Below are 7,445 nucleotides of genomic sequence, written 5' to 3'. Positions count from 1 at the left end.
TCACACAGCTTTATTTATATAGAAGAAAAGGGCCCCTAATATTGACCCAATGTAATAAATAATTGAGCTCCTGGGGTCCATTTTAATTTTGTTATTTATTGGATCTTTTACTTGACTCGTTGTTCTGATGTGGACATTTTTTCTCACATTTAAATCCAACAAGCTCATTACATATTGCTTGTTTTTCTGATGCCGACATCTAGTTTCATGGCCGGTATACACTAAACCACGTCTCAATGACAGAGTGAATCTATGAATAATTACAAGAATTACTCTGTTTCATAAAAATTATGATTGATGATGGCGGTTGCCAGTGGTGATATGAGGCGGAACTAGCGCTTCGTTTACAAGTTCATTAGAATTCAGTGACTTTGATTTAAATTTTGTATTATGTCAAAAAAACTCTCTTAATTATGAATAAATAATTTATAAGAGCCTAGTAATTAAGTTGCATAATTTAGAATCCAAAACCATTAAAAAAGTACTCAAAATCCTTACTCCACCTCTATTGGTGGCAGTGAATAATTTTGGTGGATGACCGTGATAGCTAGTAGTGATTTGTCGGTTGTGATTGACAGTTATTGTGATAATGGTGATTGGTGGAATGATTACTAGTGATGTAGCGACTGGCTGTAATGATTGACGGTGATGGTGGTTCTGGTGAGGATGCTGGTTGAGGATGGTGGGTGATGGTAGTTGATAATGATGGACAACATCAATAATGGTAGTTGAAAATGGTGAATAATGATGATGGTGGAATTAGCGGTAAAAGTTGATGAAGTAGTGATGAAATGTCATATTTAGAGAAATTCGAAAATGAGTAGTATCTTAATGATATTAAAACTTTACGATGTATTTCAACCATTCAAATCTATTCATATCATTTATGGTTATAAAATATACATAAAAAAACAAACACACTTAATTAGTGATTGATATCTGAATTATTAAGATCCAAAATGTAAATATAAACGTACTTAATAATTAAAATTTAAACATGATTAAATGGGAAAAAATAAGATCCAACCCTCCTTAGTCATTTGGTAGATGAGAAAAGTCAACTACATTTTCGGCCATACCTAGGAGGGCAGGGCATTTTTAATATTTTGGGGATCCAATCAACCCTATCCCTATCCCGTTCCTCCATTTAGGCTGGCTGGTTCTTTCTGTCAAACCTTCTTGTTAATTAGTCATATGTAGCCAGATCAAAACATTACTTTATACTAATTCAGAGTCATACGTTATTATATCTGAATCAAGGTCTCTTAATCTAAGAAAATGAATTTTGGAGTCCGAACAGTAATTGGGTACTGCGTGATCATACTAAGATATTTTTAATGGTTATGGTATGTATACTGTATGAGCAAGAAAATGTATATTCTCTGTCGTTTGTCTTTTAATTTTATTTTTCTTTCCCGAATTTGCTTGTTCAAATTTGCACGATTAATAAGGTTAAAGTTAAACATATAAGCGCTTAATATTTGCTGAGAAATACGTGATGCACACCATCTCAAGGATGAGTTTATGTTATATATATTCATATATTCACAATGTAAATAACTTTTATATTGTTAGTGCAGTTTATTCAATTTTAAGAGGTTATTTTTTTTTTCAAGCTATCATATCAAGTTTGACATAGAGTGTAATTTGATATTATAATAAGTTAACTTACCTGGATAAAAATATCTACTCTATGTTGCACAAGATATAAGTTCTTTTTTTTTTTGGAGTCGCTTTAGATGTAAGCACTAAAGCTATTAACCTAGAAAACAGCTACATCCACGTGCTAATTGTAGTAGTTAAGCTGTATGATGCAATCTTTAAATTGGATTTTGCAACTCCTAACTTCTTGGTAAAAAGTTCTTTATTTTCCACAAGAAGAAAGGCAAACCAAACAATATATGTTTGTCAAATTTGTCTACTTGCATAGAAATTAGAATTTCTCAGCTTATACATAGTGAAGTAATTGTTCTTTACTGAAAGAAGGAACTGCTTTTAAAGCTTGGCGAACATGAATTTACATGTCACAATCTAATAATCTTTGAATATTCCACACATTTGGCAGGAACAACATGCTATGCAATTCACACTATAATGCAGTCAGTATCAAAACCAATGATTTTGACGTTAAGGAAAATAACTTGCACCATATTCCAAACTCACTCACATGATCTCATAAAAACCAGAGAGAACTACACATGTTAAGAAAAATAAAATTAAAGTACCACTTGGGCTGGTTTCAAGCTGCAAGTTGCATTAACTAAAAACATATTGGCCTAGACGCAACAAATTAACAACATTTGCTTTTATTTTTTGTTTGCCTTATTTTTCTTGTTTGGCCCCATTCACATACAAGATTTCTTCTTGTTTTCTTTTGCTTTCTTTTCCCTCTGAAGAATGATACGAATTAAATAATTTTATTGCAGCCAAGCCAACACATAAGGTTCTTATAACTTTGTTCTATATATGTCAATTTTTTTTTTCGTGCTATATTAAATTAATTATAGAAGTAGCCAACGGTAACTGATTTTGAAGTCGTTAATTGCAGTTCAAAACAGAGACATTTTAATCACTAAATAAACTGCCTCCCTGAATTATGAAGAGGGTAAGAGTGTGTTCGATTGGTAAAAAAATTTTGAAAAATATTTTCTGAAACAAATTCCTAAAAAATAGGAAAATAACTTACTTAGTCCTACTGCAAGTACGAAAACAAGTTCCGCAATTAGCATTCCACATTGATTGTGTCCTTCCCACCCTCTAATACACACCTCATCTTCACTCCCACCCTGTAGGCAGCCCCTCACCCCCACCACCCTCACCCCCATTTCCCTCATTAATTGTCTAGATTATATACAAATATTTTTAGGATAATATTCTTTGCTTACGTACCGACCACAAGAAAATAAATAAAGAACTCAATTATTTTTCTCAAAAACATTGCGTATAGAAGAATTTTTTTTTCCTTCGTGCCGAAGACATTAAATACGTGTATTAGTTGCATTTGCCACTAACAGTTTCATCATTCTAAGTAATCGGCAGCAGTAGTTGTTTTCGCGGAACACGCCGATGATGCCTATCTATAACTTCTTACGTTATTTCCGGCGAGAAAACGATTATTAGAATATTATTATATTGCAATTATTATTATTATTAGACCTAATAATACTTAGGAAAATGCTAAGATACTTCCTTTCTGTTCCATACCGTGATAAGTCTTTTTTTTTTTTTTTAGTGCGATAAGTCAAATAAATAGTTCATGTGAAAACCAGATCAACAACAACATACCTAGTGAAATCTCATAAAGTGGGGTCTAGAAAGGGTAGAGTATAAGCATACCTTACCTCTACCTTGGAAGGATAGAGAGGTTGTTTCCAGTAGACCCTCGGCATAAGAACAAGGAATTCAAAGCAGTGTGAAACAAGAAATAACCAATAAATAATGGAAATAAAGTAACACAATAGTCGAAGTTGAAAACCAGATCAATCAACATACGAAAAAGAACAGTGACCTCTCTCTCTCTCTCTCTCTATATATATATATATATATATATATTCAAGGAGTTTAAGTATACACCGGCAGTTTAAATAATTTCTATACCATTAGGTTACTTTTACCTGTTACAACAGGTACATATCTTACTTTTAAGATTTTAAATTTTATATTTTAAGGAAGCTTACCTATAGATACTTTTTAGATGTTCTAGTGATATAAAAAAAATATTCAAACTGATGGTGCATAAAATTCAAAGTCATATTTAAAAAGGAAAAATAGGCCATACTCTTGGATATTTAGTACTCAAAACTAGTTCTTTGAGTATCTATAAAGAGTTGCTTTTCCAAATTGAAGTAAAGTCAAATTAATGATTTCCCAAGAAGAAAGAAAATTTGGATAAAGGAGAGGTGCATTAAATCAATTTTGAAATAACTGCTGATATGTGGGAGTCAACACTGACGGGCTTGGTATACTCTTTAAGCGAAACGAAGTCATAACGGACCCACACTCGTTAGTCAAATCTTTAGAAAAGTCCTCATTCCATCTTTGGCTATTTTCATTCACACTAGAACTTGTTGGAATTTCTTTTTCATCTATATATCTATATTTCGACACTAATGTGACAATTAATTAGAGCAAAATCTAAATCAAATACCCTTTTTAAATACAAATAAATTAGTTTTGGTTGGTCTCTTATTTTGTTTTGGGGCCGTGATGCTTATTTCGCCTACTCATTTAATGTCTTTTTTTAATGAGCCGAAAGTTTTGACGAAATTAAAATTCTGCAAACTGTTAATGCACATTCAATTCGTTGACACAATATTAAGGATAGCTAGTGTTATTTCAATAAATGAACATTTATTACAATAAAAAAGAGCTATATGGTCCGAAACAAGTTTGATAGAATATATATCTCTCCCGTCAAAAAATTACACTTTAAACAGTTATTTTAGGCCACATGTTCAAAATTACTTTTTACAACAATAGTCTATTTATGGCAACAAAAATATTTTTATTGGCAAATGTCTTCTTTCTTGTAGTATACGTATTTTTAAAATTCACTTATTAAAATTCTTGACTCCATGCCACTGTTCGTAATGTTTTCTTATTTCATGTAATACACATTATTTGGTAAACTAGTTTTATGAGTGACAGGGAGCACTTGAAACTTGGTATATTATAATATTAATGGTATCGCCGAGGTATATTTGGTATTTTGTTATCTTCTAACAATATTTTGTTTCTTGTTTTCTGCACTTGTTATTCAAGTCTGTAATGCAAGTGTATCCGCTAGTATGGCGAGCTATATGGTGTAGAAATACCAGTTGTTAATTATAGGCCTTAGCTGGCTTTCCCATCCACCTAATTCCCTGCAACTTCTCTTGTATATATATATATATATATATTTCTTAGCTTTAACATGATTGTGATAGCAAATATACAATTCTTCTACTATGTTTATTCCTTTGACTTAAAAAGATTCTTTAGGGGGTTGGTCCATGAATTAGGGATGGTAATTAATGAGGATGTGGGGCGAGTTTGAACCTATGCCAGGTGACGGTTGAAATATTGTGAGTACAAAACTCGCAGTGTACTGTACCGCTTGTCATACCTACATGCATGAATAACATAGAAAAGAAATAGGAAGAGGAACGGACCAACTTTAGCGGAATTAAAACAGGATGAAACTGCAAGTATTATACTTTTAACTCAAATGAATTATATATCTTAGGTAGGGGTGTCAATGGTACGGTTCGGGCGGTTATTTTATAAAATTTATACCATATCAATTTTTCGGTTATTTCACTTTGTAGAACCAAAATTAGACTTTTCGAAACCGTCCCATCATCTCGGATTTTCTTCGGTATCGGTACGGTTCGGTTAATTTTTTTTTTTTTTTAAAACAAAGCAACATCATGTCATAGTCACTAATAAAAGTTAAAGACCCGATATCATGCATACTTCAAAAGGACTTTGGCTAAAGTTCTAGACATTTTCTTGTTTAAAAGGTGATGAATCAAGAAAACATGAAAGACAACAAGAATAAAGATTGATCTCACTATTTTATGGTAGTGTAAAACAATGTTAAGCAAAGACAAAAAGTATAATTTATATCGCACGAGGGGGCAAAAATCAATCAAGATGGGACTCGAAGCGAGACTACTAAGATTAAGTATCCAATAAGAGTAGCTAGTTATTATTCGAGATGCTAGAACTAATTTAATTTCAATAGGAGTAGTATAATAGGTTTTAGAGTTGGAACTTTAGGTGTTAATTATTTCATCATCCCGAACTCAAGACAAATTTTTTAATATTTATTATATTTAAATCTAATATATAGAATATATTTTATACATATAAATGTATTCGGTACGGTTCGGTATTTTTTTGGTTTATTTTTATAAAATTTAAAACCAACCCAATTATTCGGTACGGTTATAAATTTTTATAAAAACCGTCGGTTTTATTAAAGGAAACCTAAAATCGGTTCGGTACGGTTCGGTCGGTTACGTCGGTTTTTTGAAAACCATTGACACCTCTAATCTTGGGAACTACAGCTCAAATCACAATGCTGTGCGCGCTAATGCTCTTCATTGATTCTTCGATACAATTGTTTACCCCGAAATCGGATAATCAATTGAATTTATATGCGGGTATAGGATATGTGCTTAGTGCATGAGATTGATAAGACAAAAGAAAGTAGAGGTTTGAAGGCTCATCGATAAAATAGCTAAAGATATAGAGACGTTATGCACAATGTATCATATCATTAACAACAATATTGAAAAGAAAGTACTGGCCGAATGGATGGATGAGAGGAGAAAATGATATATGAGGTTCTTCTATTATAGGTATTCTTTTTAAGATAAAGGGAGCCAACCCTCTCAAAGAAGGGGGATGCCCCCTATTTATAGTGTTGCCTCCATGGGCTTTGTACAATGTGAAATAAATAAAATAATCACTACAAGGATGTGGGGCCTTGGGAATGTATTTGGGATTAGATCGACGGCGCCGTCCGACACACGCATGGTTGATAGTCCGATCGTGACAGACACCACCGACGCACGGCTCACGCGCAACGGCTGTGTACTGACCAACGACCACCCGACCAACGGTCACACGGGACCGAGTGGTATCCTTGCTCGCCCGGTAGCAGCGCTCCTCCGGTCGCCTCCGTATGACGCTCCTCCCGTCAACCCTAAGAGTGACGGCTCCTCCGTTCAACCCCGCATGATGGCCCTCCGGTTCAACCCCGAGATGATGGCTCGAACGTCAGCACGTTCCCATCTTCCTTGCTCGGCCCTCACTTCATTGGCTTAAGTTATGTCCCAAGCCCCCGTATACGATAGCCCTCACTTCTCGGCCATGCCGATCCATCGGGATAACGAACTGAATAACCTTAGGAAACCGCGACTCGCCGCCTCGTTCTTATCTTTAAATTTTTGGCGGGAATGACCACGTAACGCCTCTGCCAACCGCCTTTTGCACGCCTGCCACGTCGCCTCTCATTAATGATGGGGACACGCGGCGCTGTGCGATTGGTCACCCTCGGTAACCGTTCCTCTTTCTCGCCTATATAAGGCCCATCGCCCATTCATTTGCCATTTTTCACGTTCTTCTTCTCTTCAGCTTCCCCTTCCCCCTATATTCCTTTACATTCCCATAAATTGCCAACAGTTGCATTCGACTTGTTGTTTGAATCGCCGACTCGAAATTAGTGCAAAAAGCTGCTTTTGCCATTTGCTTTGGTTCGGGTGCTGCCGTTTCGTTGTTTCTGAGTCACAAGTTTCTCCACTTCCTTGTTCACTTTCCAACCCTTCCCCTCTCGTACTTTCGAGATGTCTGAGTCCACTTCCCACGAAGTTCCACCGACGTCATCCCCGGGGTCCGGTCCTGCATCCCCGGCTAAAATCGAGCTCGCAGTTTCGGACATTATCCCGGCCAAATTCAAT

The sequence above is a fragment of the Lycium ferocissimum genome, chromosome 7 (assembly GCF_029784015.1).
Source record: "Lycium ferocissimum isolate CSIRO_LF1 chromosome 7, AGI_CSIRO_Lferr_CH_V1, whole genome shotgun sequence".
Lineage (NCBI taxonomy): Eukaryota > Viridiplantae > Streptophyta > Magnoliopsida > Solanales > Solanaceae > Lycium > Lycium ferocissimum.
This window is presented reverse-complemented; position numbering follows the sequence as displayed.